Source organism: Tachyglossus aculeatus, chromosome 10, assembly GCF_015852505.1.
Source record: "Tachyglossus aculeatus isolate mTacAcu1 chromosome 10, mTacAcu1.pri, whole genome shotgun sequence".
Lineage (NCBI taxonomy): Eukaryota > Metazoa > Chordata > Mammalia > Monotremata > Tachyglossidae > Tachyglossus > Tachyglossus aculeatus.
The window spans coordinates 27,557,054-27,579,235 of NC_052075.1; the positions used below are offsets into that span (position 1 = coordinate 27,557,054).

General features: G+C 46.8%; 1 protein-coding gene across 8 annotated transcripts in view; it reads left to right on the forward strand.

Annotated features, from left to right (window-relative positions):
- Positions 1-3,758: 3,758 nt before the first annotated feature.
- Positions 3,759-22,182, forward strand: part of APBB2 (amyloid beta precursor protein binding family B member 2) — a 125,621-nt gene continuing 107,197 nt past the window's right edge. For 7 of the 8 annotated variants that reach the window (XM_038752136.1, XM_038752139.1, XM_038752142.1 and 4 more), the window contains exon 1: positions 7,176-7,271. The gene's annotated coding sequence lies outside the window, so the exon portion shown is untranslated. Of the gene's footprint in view, positions 3,839-7,175; positions 7,272-22,182 lie in introns of those variants that run through there. The other variant, XM_038752137.1, reaches the window with a different exon arrangement.

Sequence of the window (22,182 nt, forward strand, 5' to 3'; positions counted from 1 at the left end):
CAGGAGGCAAGGAGATCAGTTAGGAGACTGATGCACTAATCAACGAAAGATAGACTAAGGGCTTGGTTTAATGCAGTAGCAGTTTGGATGGAGAGGAAAAGGCTGATTTTAGTGGTGTGGAGAAGGCTGAAGCAACAGGATTTGGTACCAGATTGAATATGTGGGTTGAATGAGAGAGATAATCACTCTATTTATTTTATTAATGATGTATATATAGAAATAGATGTATTTCTAGACTGTGAGCCCATTTCTAGACTGTGAGCCCGTTGTTGGGTAGGGGCTGTCTCTATATGTTGCCAATTTGTACTTCCCAAGCACTTAGTACAGTGCTCTGCACACAGTAGTGCTCAATAAATACAATTGAATGAATATAATTCTATTTATTCTGATGATATTGACACTTGTCTATTTGCTTGGTTTTGTTGTCTATCTCCTCCTTCTAGACTGTGAGCCCGTTGTTGGGTAGGGACCGTCTCTATGTTTTGCTAGTTTGTACTTCCCAAGAGCTTAGTACAGTGCTCTGCACACAGTAAGTGCTCAATAAATAAGATCGAATGAATGAATGATAACACCAAAGTTACCGGCTTGTGAGATAGAGAAATGGTGGTCTACAGTGACAGGAAAAGAACAAAGCAAGTGCCCAATAAACATTATTGATTGATTGTCATTCACCCTCACAAAGTGAACTTTGCTTGTAAATGAGGTTTCCCCAAATGAAGCAGAACAAATTGCTCCTCACAGCAGTCTTAGGGAAACAGGATGAGATAGCGAAGGCACGGGTTTCCAAAATTATTCTTTTAAATCTCCCTATGTATCTTTAGGAAGAGGATAAACTGCTTTAGACACTGAGGTAGTTTGTCTATGTGCCAATCAGCATTCAGTGTCCAAACTACAAAACTCCAAACTAAAATTGGAACCATTATTCCTATGCATTCTTGTAATTCAATTACAAAAGAAAATATACCTGAAAATGAGGATGAAGTGGACCAGAGAAATACCACAGTAGCCTATAAGAAGAAGTTCAACTTAAAACATGCAGCTTTCCAAATGTTTTTGTCACCCATTTCCCATTTGTCACCCAGCGCTTAGTACAGTGCTCTGCATAGTAAGCGCTCAATAAATACGATTGAATGAATGAATGAATTTAGAGAAGCAGTGTGGCTCAGTGGAAAGAGCCTGGGCTTTGGAGTCAATGTGGCTCAGGGAAGCAGCATGGCTCAGTGGAAAGAGCCCAGGCTTTGGAGTCAGAGATCATGGGTTCAAATCCCAGCTCTGCCACTTGTCAGCTGTGTGACTTTGGGCAAGTCACTTAACTTCTCTGGTCCTCATTTACCTCTTCTGTAAAATGGGGATTAAAACTATGAGCCCCCCGTGGGACAACCTGATCACCTTGTAACCTCCCCAGTGCTTAGAACAGTGCTTTGCACATAGTAAGCGCTTAATAAATGCCATCATTATTATATATGGGTTCAAATCCCAGCTCCGCCAATTGTCTGCTTTGTGATTTTGGGCAGGTCACTTCACTTCCCTGGGCCTCAGTTCCCTCACCTCCAAAATGGGGATGAAGACTGTGAGCCCCACGTGGGACAACCTCATTACCTTGTAACCTCCCCAGTGCTTAGAACAGTGCTTTGCACATAGTAAGCACTTAATAAATGCCATCATTATTATATATGGGTTCAAATCCCAGCTCTGCCAATTGTCAGCTGTGTGGCTTTGGGCAGGTCACTTCACTTCTCTGGGCCTCAGTTCCCTCACCTGCAAAATAGGGATGAAGACTGTGAGCCCCCCGTGGGACAACCTCATCACCTCGTAACCTCCCCAGCGCTTGGAACGGTGCTTTGCACATAGTAAGCGCTTAATAAATGCCATCATTATTATATATGGGTTCAAATCCCAGCTCCGCCAATTGTCTGCTTTGTGATTTTGGGCAGGTCACTTCACTTCTCTGGGCCTCAGTTCCCTCACCTGCAAAATGGGGATGAAGACTGTGAGCCCCACGTGGGACAACCTCACTACCTTGTAACCTCCCCAGTGCTTAGAACAGTGCTTTGCACATAGTAAGCACTTAATAAATGCCATCATTATTATATATGGGTTCAAATCCCAGCTCTGCCAATTGTCAGCTGTGTGGCTTTGGGCAGGTCACTTCACTTCTCTGGGCCTCAGTTCCCTCACCTGCAAAATAGGGATGAAGACTGTGAGCCCCCCGTGGGACAACCTCATCACCTCGTAACCTCCCCAGCGCTTGGAACGGTGCTTTGCACATAGTAAGCGCTTAACAAATACCATCATCAGCAGTATTATTATTACGGAGCGGCTCGCCCAAGGTCACCCAGCTGACAAGGGGCGGAGGGGTGGGATTCGAACCCACGACCTCGGCCTCCCAGGCCCGGGCTCTTTCCACAGAGCTACGCTACATTGGGGGCCCGGGAGGGGTGGCATTTTTCCATGTTCATTCATTCATTCACTCAATCGTATTTATTGAGCGCTTACTGTGTGCAGAGCACTGGACTAAGCGCTTGGGAAGGACAAGTTGGCAACACAGAGAGACGGTTGACTGAAGTACAAGTCGCCGACTTGTACGTGGTGCCAAGTGTACACAGTAAGCGCTCAATAAATACTAGGCTGTGAGCCCGTTGTTGGGTAGGGACCGACTATATGTTGCCAATTTGTATGTTCGAAGTGCTTAGTACAGTGCTGTGCATGTAGTAAGTGCTCAGTAAATATGATTGAATGAATGAATAAATATGATTGAATGATTGAATGAATGAATGAATAAATACATACAAATGAATGAATGAATGAATACGAATGAATGACCGAATGAATGAATACGAATGAACGAATGAATACGAATGAATGAATGAATACTAATGAATGAATGAATGAATACATACAAATGAATGAATGAATGAATACGAATGAATGACCGAATGAATGAATACGAATGAACGAATGAATACGAATGAATGAACGAATGAATACGAACGAATGAATGAATGAATACATACAAATGAATGAATGAATGAATACGAATGAATGACCGAATGAATGAATATGAATGAACGAATGAATACGAATGAATGAACGAATGAATATGAATGAATGAATGAATGAATACTAATGAATGAATACGAATGAATGAATACGAATGAATGAATGAATGAATACGAATGAATGAATACGAATGAATGAATGAATGCATGAATAAATACAAATGAATGAATAAATGAATGAATACGAACGAATGAATGAATACGAATGAATGAATGAATGAATGAATATGAATGAATGAATACTAATGAATGAATGAATGAGTGAATACGAATGAATGAATGCGTGAATAAATACGAATGAATGAATGAATACGAATGAATGAATGAATACGAATGAATGAATGCGTGAATAAATACAAATGAATGAATGAATGAATACGAATGAATGAATGCGTGAATAAATACGAATGAATGAATGAATACGAATGAATGAATGAATGAATACGAATGAATGAATGACTGACTGAATGAACACGAAGGAATACGAACGAATGAATGAATGAATACGAATGAATGAATGACTTTTCCCCTTTTTCCCTAGAGGAGCCGCTGAAGGCACCCCCCCCCGCCCCCCCCACTACGGGAGCCGGCTGGGGACAATCCGCGCCACCCGCGACCGCCCTGGGGCCGAGGGGGCGGGGCTTCGGCGCCGGAGCATGCGCAGACGCCCCGGCCCGTCTGCGCGAGGAGGAGGAGGAGGAGGAGGAGGAAGAGGAAGAAGAGGAGGTGGCTTCGGGCCCCGGGCCGCCGCACACTTGGGCCGAGCCGAGCCGAGCCGAGTAAGCGTGACCCCCCCCCCCCGCGGCCCCCGACAGGGAGAGCGGGAGCAAGGCCGAAAGGTCAGCCCCACCGCCCGCCGTCTCCCGGGAAGATGGCGTGGGGCCCGGCCCGGCCCGGCCCTCCCCTCCCCTCCTAGTGACGGCACCTAGTTTCCTCGGTGCCAAGCGCTGCTCGAGGCGCTGGGCTCGTGCTGCTCTTTGTTAAGCGCTTCCTAGCTGCCAACCGCCGCCGCTCGGACCGCCGGGGGCCGGGTGGCATTTGCTAAGCGCTTCCTGGGGGCCAACCGCTGCCCGAAGCATCGGGGTCACCGTGGTATTTGCTGAGCGCTTCCTGCCCGAAGAGCTGGGGGCAGGATGCTATTTGCTAAGCGCCTCCTAGGTGCCAAGAGCTGGGGTCATGATGGTCTTTAAGCGCTTCCTAGGTGCCAAGCGCTGCCCGAAAAGCTGGGGTCTTGATGGTATTTGTTAAGCGCTTCCTAGGTGCCAAGCGCTGCTCGAAGCATTGGGGTCATGATGGTATTTGCTAAGCGCTTCCTAGGTGCCAAGCTCTGGGGTAATGATGGTGTTTAAGTGCTTCCTAGGTGCCAATTGCTGCCCGAAAAGCTGGGGTCATGATGCTATTTGTTAAGCGCTTCCTAGGTGCCAAGCGCTGCTCTAAGCGCTGGAGTCATGATGGTATTTGCTAACTGCTTCCTAGGTGCCAAGCCCTACCCGAAGAGCTGGGGTCATGATGGTATTTGCTAAGCGCTTCCTAGGTGCCAAGCGCTACCCGAGGAGCTGGGGTCAAGATGGTACTTGCTAAGCGCTTCCTAGGTGCCAAGAGCTGGGGTCATGATGGTCTTTAAGTGCTTCCTAGGTGCCAAGCACTGCTCGAAGCGTTGGAGTTATGATGGTATTTGCTAAGCGCTTCCTAGGTGCCAAGCGCTGCTCGAAGCGTTGGAGTCATGATGGTATTTGCTAAGCGCTTCCTAGGTGCCAAGCGCTACCCGAAGAGCTGGGGTCATGATGGTATTTGCTAAGCGCTTCCTAGGCGCCAAGAGCTGGGGTCATGATGGTCTTTAAGTGCTTCCTAGGTGCCAAGTGCTGCTCGAAGCGTTGGAGTTATGATGGTATTTGCTAAGCGCTTCCTAGGTGCCAAGCGCTGCTTGAAGCGTTGGAGTCATGATGGTATTTGCTAAGCGCTTCCTAGGTGCCAAGCGCTACCCGAAGAGCTGGGGTCATGATGGTATTTGCTAAGCGCTTCCTAGGCGCCAAGAGCTGGGGTCATGGTGGTCTTTAAGTGCTTCCTAGGTGCCAAGCGCTGCTCGAAGTGCTGGGTAATGATGGTGTTTGCTAAGCGCCTCCTAGGTGCCAAGCGCTGCCCGAAGAGCTGGGGTCATGATGGTATTTGCTAAGCACTTCCTAGGTGCCAAGCGCCGGGGTAATGATGGTCTTTAAGTACTTACTAGGTGCCAAGCGCTGCTCGAAGCGCTGGGGTCATGATGGTCTTCATTAAGTGCTTACTAGGTGCCAAGCGCTGCTCGAAGCGCTGGGGTCATGATGGTCTTCATTAAGCGCTTACTAAGTGCCAAGCGCTGCTCAAAGCGCTGGAGTCATGATGGTATTTGCTAAGCCCTTCCTAGGTGCCAAGCGCTGGGGTAATGATGGTCTTTAAGTGCTTCCTAGGTGCCAAGCGTTGCTCGAAGTGCTGGGGTCATGATGGTATTTGCTAAGCACTTCCTAGGTGCCAAGCGCCGGGGTAATGATGGTCTTTAAGTACTTACTAGGTGCCAAGCGCTGCTCGAAGCGCTGGGGTCATGATGGTCTTCATTAAGTGCTTAATAGGTGCCAAGCGCTGCTCGAAGCGCTGGGGTCATGATGGTATTTGCTAAGCCCTTCCTAGGTGCCAAGCGCTGGGGTAATGATGGTCTTTAAGTGCTTCCTAGGTGCCAAGCGCTGCTTGAAGTGCTGGGGTCATGATGGTATTTGCTAAGCGCTTCCTAGGTGCCAAGCACTGGAGTCATGATGGTCTTTGTTAAGTGCTTCCTAGGTGCCAGGCGCTGCTCGAAGCGCTGGAGTCATGATGGTATTTGTTAAGCGCTTCCTAGGTGCCAAACACTACTCGAAGCACTGGAGTCATGATGGTATTTGTTAAGCAATTCCTAGGTGCCAAGCGCTGCTCAAAGTGCTGGGGTCATGATGGTTTTCATTAAGCGCTTACTAGGTGCCAAGCGCTGCTCAAAGCGCTGGACTCATGATGGTATTTGTTAAGCCCTTCCTAGGTGCCAAGCGCTGGGGTAATGATGGTCTTTTAGTGCTTCCTAGGTGCCAAGCGCTGCTCGAAGCGCTGGGGTCATGACGGTATTTGCCAAGGGCTTCCTAGGTGCCAAGTGCTGCTCAAAGCACTGGGGTTATGATGGTACTTGTTAAGAGCTTACTAGGTGCCAAGTGCTGCTCAAAGTGCTGGGGTCATGATGGTATTTGTTAAGCGCTTCCTAGGTGCCAAGCGCTGCTCGAAGCGCTGGAGTCATGATGGTATTTGTTAAGCGCTTCCTAGGTGCCAAGCGCTGCTCGAAGCGCTGGAGTCATGATGGTATTTGTTAAGCGCTTCCTAGGTGCCAAGCGCTGCTCAAAGTGCTGGGGTCATGATGGTATTTGCTAAGCGCTGCTCAAAGTGCTGGGGTCATGATGGTATTTGCTAAGCGCTTCCTAGGTATGAAGCGCTGGGGTAATGATGGTATTTGCTAAGTGCTTCCTAGGTGCCAAGCGCTGCCCGAAGTGCTGGGGTCATGATGGTATTTGCTAAGCGCTTCCTAGGTGCCAAGTGCTGGGGTAGTGATGGTCTTTAAGCACTTCCTAGGTGCCAAGCACTGTTTAAAGCGCTGGAGTCATGATGGTCTTTGTTAAGCTCTTCCTAGGTTCCAAGCACTGCCCGAAGCGCTGGAGTAATGATGGTATTTGTTAAGTGCTTCCTAGGTGCCAAGCGCTGCTCGAAGCAATGGGGTTATGATGGTACTTGTTAAGAGCTTACTAGGTGCCAAGCGCTGCTCGAAGTGCTGGGTAATGATGGTATTTGTTAAGCGCTTCCTAGGTGCCAAGCGCTGCTCGAAGCGCTGGGGTTATGATGGTATTTGTGAAGAGCTTACTATGTGCCAAGCGCTGCTTGAAGTGCTGGGGTAATGATGGTATTGGTTAAGTGCTTCCTAGGTGCCAAGTGCTGCTCGAAGCACTGGGGGAGGTACAAGACCATCAGGTTGTCCCACGTGGGGCTCACAGTCTTCATCCCCATTTTACAGATGAGTTAACTGAGACCCAGAGAAGTGAAGTGACTGGCCCAAAGTCACACAGCTGGTGAGTGGAAGAGTCAAGATTAGAACCCAAGGTCACCCAGGAACGGAGCCCACTGCCCCAAGGGAACGCCGAGAACTGCAGCCCCAAACGGAGCGGGGCCGCGGTAATAGTAATAATAATATTGGTATTTGTTAAGCGCTTACTGTATGCCAAGCACTGTTCTAAGCATTGGGGGAGTTGCAAGGTAATCAGGTTGTCCCACGGGGGGCTCACAGTCTTCATCCCCATTTTACAGGTGAGGGAACGAGGCCCAGTGAAGTGACTTGCTCAGGGTCACACAGCTGAGAAGTGACGGAGTCGGGATTAGAACCCACGACCTCCGACTCCCAAGCCCATGCTCCTTCCACTGAGCCACGCCGCTAGCGCCGACATAACCAAAATGGTCAAGTTTAAAGGCATATCAAAGCCGGGTGGTCTCTATTTTTTGTGGTATCTGTTAGGTTCTCACTGTGTGGTAAGCACTGTTTTAAAAGCTGGGGTGGATACAAGTTAATCGGGCTGGATACAGTCCCCATCCCACGAGGGTTCACGGTCTAATTAGGAGGGCAAACAGGTATTGAATCCCCATTTTCCTCCGTTGAGGAAACTGAGGCACAGAAAAGTTGACCGACTTAACCTGTGTCACAGAACGGGCAAGTGGTGGAGGCAGGATTAGAACCCAGGTCCTCAGTATCCCAGGCCCGTGCTCTCTCCACCAGCCATGCTGCTTCTCTTGCTCCCATGCCCACAAAACAGCAAAGCGAAAGAACGTGGGAAGATCTGGAGTGAAAAGGGATCAAAGAATTGCTACCCTAAAATGGTATCTAGATTTTATTTAACATTTTAGGCAGCACTGATTTTAATTAGCTCCCTTTTACATTAGCTGTAATAGAACGGAAGCAGAAATATACAACTTTCTGAGTTTAGTCTCAACTTTGGTTGTCTAGTCAATCGAATGTAAGATTCCTCCCTTCAAATGAATGAATTGTGGATGTTGTTAGCCATTTTATGAGTCTAGTTTACCAACAAGGACTGTATTTCTCATTGTGAAGCTTATAGTGTCAATCTTTTGAGTGCTATATGATTTTTATATTAAATGGAATTCATTAACTTCAGTTCCAATGGGTTTTGGTTGGTGGGTTTCCTTTTCCCTCCCCTTCCTTTCCCTCTTCTTTCACCCTACTGAATTATAATCTAGCTGCCATAGAATAGTGGTTGGCTTATAAATGAACTCCTTGTAATAATAATAGTAATAATAATAATAATATGACAGGATGGGGTCCCAACTCTGAAGCTGTAGGGAGTAAAGTAGTAGGGTTTTTTTTTATTATTTTTTGTATGGTATTTGTTAAGGGCTTACTCTGTGCCAGGCATTGTACTAAGTCCTGGGGTAGATGCAAGCTAACCAGGTTGGGCACAATCCCTGTCCCATGTGGAACTCACAGTCATTCATTCAATCATTCAATCGTATTTATTGAGCGCTTACTGTGTGCAGAGCACTGTACTAAGTGCTTGGGAAGTACAAGTTGGCAACATATAGAGACAGTCCCTACCCATTAGTGGGCTCACAGTCTTAATCCCCATTTTACGGAAGAGGAAACTGAAGCATACTGAAGTTAAGTGACATGTCCAAGGTCACACAACAGACAAGTGGCAGAGCCAGAATTAGAATTTCAGTCTTTCTGACTCCATTACGCTCCAGCTTCTGATTCTGGAGTGGATTTTCCAGACCTCTCCTGAAGCCTACCTGTCTTTATTTTAGAAACTGGACTCCTGGGTCCTCATTCTGGTATATAGGAGTGTTTGGGAGGAATGGGACCTGATTTTCTTCCTTCTGCCTGAAATTTCATCCCCCTTCATATTTGCCACAGACCCAAATTTCCCCATCAATCATATTTACTAAACACTTGGGAGAATACAGTATAATAGTTTGGTAGACACGTTCCCTGCCCACAGTGAGCTTACCACCTTCAAAGACCTTTAGACACCATGCCTCTTCCAGAAAACCTTTTCTGATGAATTTTTCTTCTCCCTAGGTCATATCCCTCCAATTCCCCCCTTAGCACTCCTGTGAACATTAAACATTTGTACACTCTTACCCATCAGTATCAAGTCTGTACATATAGATTTATACCTCTATTTAAGCACTTATTCATCTACATATCCTTTTATCCTCCTCTTCTATGAGAAGCAGCGTGGCTCAGTGGAAGGAGCCCGGGCTTTGGAGTCAGAGGTCATGGGTTCAAATTCCATCTCTGCCAGTTGTCAGCTGTGTGACTTTGGGTAAGTCACTTCACTTCTGGGCCTCAGTTACCTCATCTGTAAAGTGGGGATGAAGGCTGTGAGCCCCCCCATGGGACAATCTGATCACCTTATAACCTCCCCAGCGCTTAAAACAGTGCTTTGCACATAGTAAGCGCTTAATAAATGCCATTATTATTATTATTATTCTATGTGTAAATAATTTTGTGTGTGTCTTTCCCCTCTAGACTGTAAACTCCTTAATGAGCTTTCCCTTGTCAGCAGCTTGATAACAAAAGCTTCATCTCTCAGAATGATTGTTAGCACATCATGAACTGATCAGTTTCCTTCTGTGTGTGGTGGTGGTCTTTTGAATTCTATCAGGTGTTTCCTTGCTTTCGTCTTGTGTTTTTTCTGTAGCAGATTACTTTGGTTCTGCCTCTTTACTGCTTCTCTTGCCGATCTGGTCATTTGTTCTGTGATGTTGGCTCTCTGGTTCACTGTTCAGCCTGTGATTCAGGCTTTTACACTTTTCCATGTAGTTCTATAACAAAGTAACATGTTTGAGTACAACTTTAACCAAATTACCTCTGATGATTTAAAATAATTGGTCAGTAATGATTAAGGTACAAACATAAAGATCAAATCAACCAGTGGTACGAGCACAGTGCAGCACAGTTGGTGGTTGTGTTCCCTTCCCACAATGAGCGAGCAGTCTAGAAGGGGAGACAGACATTACTATAAATAAATAATTGGTGATATATAATTTATAGATAGGTACGTAAATACTGTGGGACAGAGGGTGGGGTGACTATCAGATATGCCAAACGGTCACAGATCCAAAGGCATAGACGATGCAGAAGGGAAAGGGAGCTGGGGAAAAATAATCCGGGCAGCAGAGTGAAGTGTGGACTGGATGGAGTGGGGAGAGACAGGCAGGGAGATCAGCGAGGAGGCCGATGCAGCAGTCCAGTCGTCGTCATGGGTCAGAATAAATGCTTGGATCAGTGTGGTTGTTATATGGGGAGAGAGGAAAAGGCGGATTTTAGCGATGCCGTGAAGACAGAACCGACATGAGCTGGATATGTGGGTTGAATGAATCAAATGAGTCGAGGATAACGCCAGTGCAGTCGTCATCGAACCCTGGAACCTGAGAGTCCCCCTCTGCTCCTTCCGACCAAGCCAGAGATACTTAGTGGGTCACTGATTGAATGAATTTGAAGAATCTCTTCTCTGTGAGGAATTCTGTGTGGGAGTCCCTATAAACTGCCTGACAAGTAATAAAAAATAGGCTCCAAGTCATCTTTTTCAGGACTGGCACACAGGATAAGGAATAAATAAGCTTGTTTGAAGTCAGTGGGGAGGAAACCATTCTAAAGTGAAGAGTTGACGATGACAGCCAAGGAAGGAAGAAGGGAGGGGGCACATGTTTTAATAAAGTATGAAGGGGTGGGGTTAGAAGCGCAAGTGGAGGGGATAGATTTCGAGAGGAGGCGAGAGATCTCTTCTCAAAATACTGCTGGGCACATTGGGAGAGTCCAAGGGAGTGGGAAGGGGACTGGAGCAGAGCAGGGGAGATGTTACAGAGCTCACACCTTGTCTCACCCTTCTAGACAGTGAGCCCGTTGTTGGGTAGGTACCGTCTCTATATGTTGCCGACTTGTGCTTCCCAAGCACTTAGTACAGTGCTCTGCACACACTAAGCGCTCAATAAATATGATTGAATGAATGAATGACACATTGAGTTTTAGATGGCGGGCAGACATCCAAGTGGAGATGACCTGAAGGCAGGAAGAAACCCAAGCCTGAAGGGAGGGAGAGAGAGCAGGGGCAGAGATGTTGACTTGGGTGTCATCAGCGTAGAGATGATAGTTGAAGCCGTGGGAGCGAATGAGGTCACCAAGGGAGTGAGTGTAGATAGAGAACAGAAGGGGTCCAAGAACTGACCCTTGAGGAGCCCCTACATTAAGGGGATGGGAGGGGGAGGAGGAGCCTGCAAAGGAGACAGAATGAACGGCCGGAGAGATAAGAGGAGAACCAGGAGAGGACGGAGTCTGTGAAGCCAAGGTTGGATAGCGTGTTGAGGAGAAGGGGGTGGGCCACAGTGTCGAAGGCAGCTGAGAGGTCGAGGAGGATGAGGATAGAGTAGGAGCCGTTGGATTTGGCAAGCAGGAGGTCATTGGTGACCTTTGAGAGGGCAGTTTCTGTGGAATGTAGGGGACGGAAGCCAGATTGGAGGGCGTCGAGGAGAGAGTTGGCATTGAGGAATTCGAGGCAGCGGGTGTAGACGACTCGTTCAAGGAGTTTGGAAAGGAATGGTAGGAGGGAGATGGGGCGATAACCAGAAGGTGAGGTGGGGTCAAGAGAGGGTTTTTTTAGGATGGGGGAGACGTGGGCATGTTTGAAGGCAGAGGGGAAGGAACCAGTGGAGAGTGAGCGGTTGAAGATGGAAGTCAAGGAGGGGAGGAGGGAAGGGGCGAGAGATTTCATGAGAGGGAATGGGGTCAGATAAACTTGAAGTGAACATGGTTGGCTTGGTGTTCATTCATTCATTCAGTAGTATTTATTGAGCGCTTACTGTGTGCAGAGCACTGTACTAAGCGCTTGGGAAGTACAAGTTGGCAACATATAGAGACGGTCCCTACCCAACAGCGGGCTCACAGTCTAGAAGGGGGAGGCAGAGAACAAAACAAAACATATTAACAAAATAAAATAAATAGAATAAATATGTACAAATAAAATAGAGTAATAAATACGTACAAACATCTATACATATATACAGGTGCTGTGGGGAGGGGAAGGAGGTAAGGCCGGGGGGATGGGGAGGGGCAGGAGGGGGAGACGAAGGAGGGGGCTCAGTCTGGGAAGGCCTTCTGGAGGAGGTGAGCTCTCAGTAGGGCCTTGAAGGGAGGAAGAGAGCTAGCTTGGCAGATGTGCAGAGGGAGGGCATTCCAGGCCCGGGGGATGATGTGGGCCGGGGGTCGATGGCGGGACAGGCGAGAACGAGGCACGGTGAGGAGATTAGCGGCAGAGGAGCGGAGGGTGCGGGCTGGGCTGGAGAAGGAGAGAAGAGAGGTGTGGTAGGAGGGGGCGAGGTGATGGAGATTCTTAAAGCCGAGGGTGAGGAGTTTCTGCCTGATGCACAGATTGATTGGTAGCCACTGGAGACTTTTGAGGAGGGGAGTAACATGCCCAGAGCGTTTCTGGACAAAGGCGATCCGGGGAGCGGCGTGAAGTATGGATTGAAGTGGGGAGAGACAGGTCGATGGGAGATCGGAGAGGAGGCTGATACAGTAATCCAGACGGGGTAGGATGAGAACTTGAACGAGCAGGGTAGCAGTTTGGATGGAGAGGAAAGGGCGGATATTGGCAATGTTGCGGAGGTGAGACCGGCAGGTTTTGGTGACAGCTTGGATATGAGGGGTGAACGAGAGAGCGGAGTCGAGGATGACACAAGTACTTGGACCAGCGGGGTAGCTATTTGGATGAGGTGGGTTTGAATGGCTGTAGCCATTTTAAACTCTTGGGGTAGATAATTGCTGTAGTCTTGCTGGAAATGCCTTCTGGTCCTGGATTGCCCACTTCTGTCTTGGTCATTTAACTTATTCAGAGATTAATAACCAAGAGCTTTATCTCAATTATATTTCTAGGTGTTTTAGCTTGGTGTGTTTGACCACCTTGAAGGCTGACAAAGATGGAAGATAGAAAGGATACATTTGTACCAAAGAACTGGGGATTGTAAGTCACATCCCCCTTATTGGAAGTATTTGGGTTGTGCTATGAATTTCGGAGTGAACAGAGTCTTGGGGCTTTTGTGTACCTCCTCTTCTTACACACTGTTTGCTGTACAGATTTGAAAGTGGGAGTTGAAATCACGAAACCTGGTTTTGTATAAAATTTTTAAGAATCCCCGTCAGTCTTATCAGGTGGTCCCACCATTCATTTATTCATGGTCGTATTTATTGAGTGCTTACTGTGTGCAGAGCACTGTACTAAGCGCTTGGGAAGTACAAATGGGCAACATATAAAGACGGTCCCTACCCAACAACGGGCTCACAGTCTAGAAGGGGGAGACAGACAACAAAACAAAACATGTGGACAGGTGTCGAGTCATCAGAACAAATAGCAGTAAAGCTAGATGCACATCATTAACAAAAATATTCTAATAATACGAAATAGAATAATAGAATAAAAAATAGAATAATACTGTTCTAAAAATACAAAAATACTATGCTAACAAATAGAATAGTAAATATGTACAAGTAAAATAAATAGAGTAATAAATCTGTACAAACATATATACAAGTGCTGTGGGGAGGGGAAGGAGGTAGGGCCCCGGGGAGGAGGAGAGGAAAAAGGGGGCTCAGTCTGGGAAGGCATTCTGTTTACTAACATGATCTATAAACGCGCCTTCAATGTTTTAATCAGTCCATTATCAAATCAGGAATTCTAGTTTTATCCATTTTTTTTAAGTGCCCTGATTTGTCTCAGGATCTAAAGACTGGAATTGCATTTTCAGTTTTTAAATATTCTCAATAAAAAAGAAATTTGCGTATCAGTCAATGATATTTTTTGAGTGCTTACTATGTGCAGAGCACTGTACTAAGCACTTGGAAGAGTACTATACAACAGAATTAGCAGGTACGTTCACTGCCCATAATGAGCTTAAGGCAGTGCTTAGAATAGTGCTTTGCACATAGTAAGCGCTTAATAAATGCGATCATTATTATTATTTAGGGGGGAGGCAGTCTCGTGTAGCAATACGTATAGTAATACTGGGGAAACGAGAAAATGGTTTGAAAAACTATGAGCACTTAAAAAATCAGCTGCATTCCAGGCTATGTAAGGAATTGGCAGGTATACTGTTGCATTACTATTATTTTTAAGCATTCATTGAGGTCAGGAAAAACAGCCAGTGAGCAGATAGGAGCAAAACATTTTCTATAAAAGAAAGAAAAAAGATGAACCTCATAATTTAGAGACAAGTCAGTTTAAACATCGATACCTAGGAAGGTACTAAAACATATCTTAGAATCAATTTGCAACCTCCTGTAAAGCATAAAATCCTGGGAGGCAACCAACATTGCTTCGCAAAAGGCAAACACTGCCTAACAAATTTATTTCTGTGATAGACTGAAAGAGCAATAGATGAAACTGATCTCGCCTCTCAGTAAGGTGTGTGTTTCTTCTGTGACAGTCAGTTGTATTTGGGTGCGTACTGTGTGTAGTTGGTAGACATATTCCCTGCCCTCAACAAGCTCAGAGTAGAGGGGCTAGACAGATATTAAAATAAATTGTGACAAGCCGAGAAAATACTGAGACATGGATATACAGCTGGTTTGAGTCACGCCCAAAAGGTGGTAGTAATAATAATAGTGATGGTATTTGTTAAGCGCTTACTATGTGTGAAGCAGTTATCAAGGTTTTGGGGACAGCTTGCAAGGACATACAAATTCTTTTCAACTTTTTAGTAGTAGGAGGCGTAGGAGCAGCGAGGTATAATGGAAAGATTACGGGCCCAGGATTCAGGGGACCTGGGTCCTATCCCAGGTCCAGTACTTAATAATTATGGTACTTCTTAAATGCTTTTTATGTGCCAAGCACTGTTCTAAGCTCTGGGGTAGATACAAGGTAATCAGGTTGAACATAGTCCCTGACCTACATTGGGCTCCCAGTCCTAATCCCCATTTTACAAATGAGGTAACGCAGGCTCAGAGAAGTTAAGTGACTTGTCCAGGGTCACACAGCTGACCATACATTCAATTGTATTTATTGAGCACTTACACTTAGTACAGAGCACTGTTCTAAGCACTTGGGAAAGTCCAGTATAACAGTAAACAGTGACATTCCCTGCCTACAACGAGTTTACAGTCTAGAGGGGGAGAAACAGGCATCAATACAAATAAATACATTTACAGAAATGTGCATAAGTGCTGTGGGGCTGGGAGGGGGGAAGAGCAAAGGAAGCAAATCGGGGATGCAGAAGGGAGTGGGAGATGAGGAAAAGTGGGGCTTAGTCTGAGAAGGCCTCTTGGAAGTGATGTGCCTTCATTAAGGCTTGGAAGGCGGGGAGAATAATTGTCTTTCGGGTCTGAGGAGGAAGGGCGTCCCAGGCCAGAGGCAGGACGTGGGCCGGGGGTCGGCAGCGAGACAGGCGAGATCGAGGCACAGTGAGAAGGTCAGCACTAGAGTAGCCAAGTGTGCGGGCCGGGTTGTAGGAGGAGAGAAGCGAGGTGAGGTGTAAGGGGGCAAAGTGTGGAATGTTTTAAAGCCAATGATGAGGAATTTCTGTTTGATATGGAGGTGGATGGGCAACAACTAGAGTTTATTTGAAGAGGGGGGTGTCATGTCCTGATTGGTTTTGTAGAAGAATGATCCGGGCAGCAGAGTGAAGTATGGAGTGGGAAGAGACAGGAGGAGGATACATGGCAGAGCTGGCATTAGAACCCACGTCGTCTGACTCCAAAGCCTGTGCTCTTTCCACTAGGCCACGCTTACCTGCTGGGTGTCCCTGGGCAAGGCACTTAACTTCTCTGTGCCTTAGTTCCCTCTTCTGCAAACTCGGAATTCGGTGCCTGTCTCCTTTCTCCTCCCCACCACCCCGCAACGCGCCCACACACACAAACACACAGCCCCATGTGGAACCAGACTACCTTTTTACCACAGACCTTAGTGTAGTGCTTGGTGCGTTCAACAAGTAAGCGTTCAACAAGTGCCACGATTGACATGGAAAATTGTGACAGAAACCCAAGAGACATTTCGTGTTCTCCTCTGACAATGGAAAGAGTTGTTGTCTGAGAGATGGGGGTTAGTTCATTCAATCGTATTTATTCATTCCAGGTGGGGGAAACAGTCCGAGTAATGGTATGGAGATGGAATAATAAAGTGAGGTACACTTAAAAGGGGAGTTTGTGAGGAACAAAAATGGCAGATTGGAGGGTAGTTGGCGATGAGATCTGGTGGGTCAGATGTGGGGAGTTGGTGGAGAGCTTTGAAGCCAACTGAGTTTTTGCTTGATGCAAAGGGAAATGGAAAGTCACTGGATGTTATTGAGCAGAGAGATGTGTATCGAATGATGCTTCAAGACGATGATCTGTACAGCAACATATAGTATAAATTGTCGGTAGAAAAGGCTGGAAGCAGTATAGATTGGAGGCGGTGAGAAAGGTTGATTCAATAGCCTGGACTAGGGTGGTTGCTGTTTGTGTGGAGAGGAAGGTCTACAGAATTTCTGTTTGATATGGAGGTGGATGGGCAACAACTAGAGTATTTTTGAAGAGGGGGGTGTCATGTCCTGATTGGTTTTGTAGAAAAATGATCCGGGCAGCAGAGTGAAGTATGGAGTGGGAAGAGACAGGAGGAGGATACATGGCAGAGCTGGCATTAGAACCCAAGCAATGGGGAGTAGAACTGACAGGATTTACCAGTAGATTGTACGTGAGAGCTAAAACACCAAAGTTGACCCCAAGTTCAGTGGACTTCTGGGATGGTGAGATTATTGCCAGACAACCCGGGAAAGGAGATTGTAACGTGCTTCATTTTTTAAAAAAGGATAAAATGCAATAGCATCAAATGCAAGAGAAACAGTGAGCAACACAAGTAGAAGATAGTGAGGAAGGGAGTGTGACCGTCTAGAACGAGCACTGTCTCTCCTTCTGACAGTGGCTTGCTGTGTGACTTGTGACCAGAAACTCCATCTGTCTTTACCTTAGTTCTTGCATCTGTAAAATGGGGATTAGGTGCCTACTCTCTCTTCCTCTTAGATTCTGAGCCTCACATGGGCCAGGGACTAGCTTCAGTCTGATTTCCTTGTATTTATCCCAGTCTTCAGCCCACGGCTTTGGCCCCCAGACAGTGCTTAATAGATAATAGCATCATCAATGGTCAGTGGTATTTATTGAGCGCTAATTATATGCAGAACACTGGACTAAGCAGTAAGTACAGTGTAACGGAGTTGGTAGATGCGTACTCTGCTCCCAATGAGTATTTATTCTATTATGCTATTTAGTATTTAGTCTACCATCATTATAATGATGATTATGGTACTTGGTAAGCGGTTACTATATGCCAGACACTGTTCTAAGACCTGGGGGAGAAGCAGCGTGGCTCAGTGGAAAGAGCATGGGCTTTGGAGTCAGAGGTCATGAGTTCAAATCCCAGCTCTGCCAACTGTCAACTATGTGACTTCAGGCAAGTCACTTAACTTCTCTGTGCCTCAGCTACCTCATCTGTAAAATGGGGATTAAAACTGTAAGCCCTCCATGGGATAACCTGATCACCTTGTAACCTCCCCAGCGCTTAGAACAGTACTTTGCACAAAGTAAGCGCTTAACAAATACCATCATTATTATACAAGGTAATCAGGTTGTCCCACATGGGGCTCACAGTCTTAATCCCCATTTTCCAGATGAGGTCACTGAGGCACAGAGAAGTTACGTGACTTACCCAAAGTCACACAGCTGACAAGTGACGGAGCCGGGCTCAGAACCCGCGACCTCTGATGCCAGGGCTCTTTCCACTGAGCCCCGTTTAGACCATGTTTCCCCACTCCTCAAGAAACTCCAGTGGTTGCCCTTTCACCTCCGCATCAAACAAAAACCTCTCACCATTGGCTTTAAAACACTGTCACCTTGCTCCCTCCTAGCTACTCTCCTACCACAGCCCAGCCCGCACAGTTCATTCCTCTATTGCTAACCTCTCCGTAACTCAGTCTCGTGTATCTCGCCGCCAACCTCTCACCACATCCTACCTCTGGCCTGGAATAATAATAATAATAATAATGGCATTTATTAAGTGCTTACTGTGTGCAAAGCACTGGTCTAAGCGCTGGGGAGGTTACAAGGTGATCAGGTTGTCCCACGTGGGGCTCACAGTCTTAATCCCCATTGTACAGATGAGGTCACTGAGGCACAGAGAAGTGAAGTGACTTGCCTAAAGTCACACAGCTGACAAGTGGCGGAGCCGGAATTTGAACCCATGACCTCTGACTCCAAAGCCCGTGCTCTTTCTACTGAGCCACACTGCTTCTCTAATGCCCTCCCTCCCTCTGATCAGACAGATAATTGCTCTCCCCCCCTTCAAAGCTTTACCCAAGGCACGTCTCCTTCCAGAGGCCTTCCCTGACTAAGCCCTCCTCTCTTTTCCCACTCCCTTCTGCCTCACCTTGACTTGCTCCCTTCATTCCTCCTCCCTCCCATCCCTACAGCACATTTGTATACAGCGTGGCTCAGTGGAAATAGCCCGGGCTTTGGAGTCAGAGGTCATGGGTTCAAATCCCAGCTCCGCCAATTGTCAGCTGGGTGACTTTGGGCAAGTCACTTCACTTCTCTGGGCCTCAGTTCCCTCATCTGGAAAATGGGGATTAAGGCTGTGAGCCCCCCGTGGGACAACCTGATCACCTTATATCCCCCCAGCGCTTAGAACGGTGCTTTGCACATAGTAAGCGCTTAACAAATACCATCATTATTATTATTATTATTTTCTGTAATTTATTTATTTATGTATACTAATGTCTGTTTCCCCCTCTGGACTGTGAGCTCGTTTTGGGCAGGGAAAGTATCTGTTGTTGTATTGTAATAATAGTAATAATGATAGTATTTGTTAAGCGCTTCCTATGTGCCAAGCACTGTTCTAAGCACTGGGATAGAAGCAAGGTGATCAGGTTGTCCCACGTGGGGCTCGCAGTCTGAATCCCCATTTTACAGATGAGATCACTGAGGCACAGAGAAGTTGTGACTTGCCCAGAGTCGCACAGCTGACAAGTGACGGAGCCGGGATTAGAGCCCCCGACCTCTGACCTCCAAGCCCATGCCGTTTCCACTAAGCTGCTTTGTTTCTGCTTGGTATTCACCCAAACGCTCAGTGCAGTGCTTTGTACACAGTAAGCGCTGAATAAATACGATAGAATGAATAGGCCCAAGAACAGCAGAGAGCGAGCCAGAGGATCATAGTTAACTAGAAGCCGAATGTGCGGGTCATACGTGATGTCACCGGGGGTTCTCAGCCCCCAATGAAAGATCCCCCAGAGGATCCTAATGCCCTCCTGTGACTCTGTTCATTCATTCAGTCGTATTTATTGGGCACTTACTGGGTTCAGTAAGTGGGAGAGACCTTCCAAACCTGGAGAAAATGACAAATTGCAGTTTCTTTTTATAGTCCTGTCTAGGGACGGATCAGACTATGAGTCCGATGTCCCCAAGCAAACGTGCCTAAAAAAGGCAGGACTCAGACACCCCAGCCCCCATCACCCATATCTCTAATTCCCTGCCATGGTGTCATAATAACTTTGGTATTTGTTATGCGCTTACTATGTGCCAAGCACTATTCTAAGTGCTGGGGGAGATACAAAGTAATCCAGTTGTCCCATGTGGGCCTCACAGTCTTAATCCCCATTTTCCAGATGAGGTAACTGAGGCACAGGGAAGTTAAGTGACTTGCCCAAAGTCACACAGCTGATAAGTGGCAGAGGCGGGATTAGAACCTATGACCTCTGACTCCCAAGCCCGCGCTCTTTCCACTGAACCTCGCTGCTTCACAACTATATGACTGTAGTTGTGGCAACTATATGTTGCCAATTTGTACTTCCCAAGCGCTTAGTACAGTGCTCTGCACATAGTAAGCGCTCAATAAATACGATTGATGATGATGATGATGATGATATGACGATAGTCCTGCTATAGTTATGACTATATTGCTGCTTGCATGGCTGGCCCTTTTGGGTTTTTGCTTGTGGGCTGACTGCAAATCCAATTTGGAATTACTTCCCGGGGCTCGGTTCCGTTTGGGCTAGGCTCAGCGATTTAGGCATCTTCACCAAGCACCTGTGACCTACCTCGTTTTAGTCCATCCTTTTCCTAGAGCAGAGAGGACCTCTCTTTCCATTTCTGCAATGAAGCGGAGCATTACTGTATTATAAATTGCTTCAAATTGTAGCAGACGTGAGACAAAAAGGGTAAGAATCCAGTAGAGTGAATTAATACATTACTGAGCCATTCGCTAATTCATTTCGTGAGAAAATTTAAATGTTTTGCAGTAATACGCAAATCGCTCTGAAGTAATATAGTGGATTTTTTAAATTAAAAGCCTTTGCTCATTTTGGCGTGCTTTGGCCATAATCTGTGTCGACTGAGTTTCAAGCCAGAGAAGATGATTCATAAATTTTCTCTCGATTCCAATCCTGCCCTGTTATCAGAAGCATCTAAGCGCATTATAGACCGTGAGCCCGTCGTTGGATAGGGACCGTCTCTATATGTTTCTGATTTGTACTTCCCAAGCGCTTAGTATAGTGCTCTGCATGCGGTAAGTGCTCAATAAACAAGATTGAATGAACGATAGAACTTTCCAATAGTACAGCAATGTTTCTCTTCACTATAACAAAAACAGTTCTGCAGTAATCGTCACAAGAGATGACTCTGATAGAGAACAAACTATGAAGTGACTGCTGTTCATCAATCCATGCAAAATTAATCCATGAACGGGAAGGTCAACATCTGCATGGAGGAGGGCGGGGGGGGTCTCCGAGAGCTTCCTGCGGTCGGAACCCCAGAGGAGGGTGGTGGGTGAAACAGAAAGGCTAGATCATCAATCATCATCATCAATCGTATTTATTGAGCGCTTACCGTGTGCAGAGCACTGTACTAAGCGCTTGGGAAGTACAAGTTGGCAACATATAGATCAGACGTCCCACCCGCCATCATCCACATCTGTAATCCCCAGCCACGGTGCTTAATCCCCAGTGATCAATCCCTCACGGGGATAAACCTGAGCTACACCTCGGCTTCAAGGCTGTCCATCACCTCGCCCCCTCCTACCTCACCTCTCTTCTCTCCTTCTCCAGCCCAGCCCACACCCTCCGCTCCTCTGCCGCTAATCTCCTCACCGTGCCTCGTTCTCGCCTGTCCCACCGTCGACCCGCGGCCCACGTCCTCCCCCTGGCCTGAAATGCCCTCCCTCCACACATCTGCCAAGCTAGCTCTCTCCCCCCCTTCAAGGCCCTACTGAGAGCTCACCTCCTCCAGGAGGCCTTCCCAGACTGAGCCCCTTCCTTCCTCTCCCCCTCCTCCCCCTCCCCATACCCCCCGCCTTACCTCCTTCCCCTCCCCACAGCACCTGTATATATGTATATATGTTTGTACGTATTTATTACTCTATTTTATTTGTACATGTTTATTCTATTCATTTTATTTTGTTAATATATTTTGTTTTGTTCTCTGTCTCCCCGTTCTAGACTGTGAACCCACTGTTGGGTAGGGACCTTCTCTATATGTTGCCAACTTGTACTTCCCAAGCTCTTAGTACAGTGCTCTGTACACAGTAAGCGCTCAATAAATACGATTAAATGAAATGAAATGAAAAATGAAATGGCGGCAGCCACAGGGTTGCAGTGCCGTGGGGTACACTAAACAACAATGGTCTCCAAGCCTGGGTTAGAAGAACAGCAGCGTGGCTCAGTGGAAAGAGCACGGGCTTGGGAGTCAGAGGTCATGAGTTCAAATCCCGACTCCACTGCTTGTCAGCTGTGTGACTTTGGGCAAGTCACTTCACTTCTCTGGGCCTCGGTTACCTCATCTGTAAAATGGGGATTACGACTGTGAGCCCCACATGGGACAACCTGATCACCTTGTATCCTTCCCATCGCTTAGAACAGTGCTTTACGCATAGTAAGCGCTTAACAAATACCAAATTTATTTTCTAGGCCGTGAGCCCGTTGTTGGGTAGGGACCGTCTCTATATGTTGCCAACTTGTACTTCCCTAGCGCTTAGTACAGTGCTTTGCACACAGTAAGCGCTCAGTA